This window comes from Penaeus monodon, chromosome 33 (assembly GCF_015228065.2).
Source record: "Penaeus monodon isolate SGIC_2016 chromosome 33, NSTDA_Pmon_1, whole genome shotgun sequence".
Lineage (NCBI taxonomy): Eukaryota > Metazoa > Arthropoda > Malacostraca > Decapoda > Penaeidae > Penaeus > Penaeus monodon.
Genome location: NC_051418.1, coordinates 16,110,922 through 16,111,162, shown reverse-complemented (window position 1 = coordinate 16,111,162; position 241 = coordinate 16,110,922).

The window sequence follows — 241 nt, the reverse complement described above, 5'->3', positions numbered from 1 at the left end:
TATTGTCTTCCTTTTACGGCCAGAACAATAATAATTTAAAATACCAAAATATTGATAATCATAATAGCAGTAACAGGGTCAGCAGTAGTATAGTGATCCTACTACTGTAGATATTACTATCGCTACGACAAAACCACAAAAAGATAATTTAGAAATATCTAAGATTTTTTTTAATGCTGTCGCGTGATTGAGCAAAATTAAAAACTTTTTTGTCGTCAGTATCATCATCCATAAGACTATT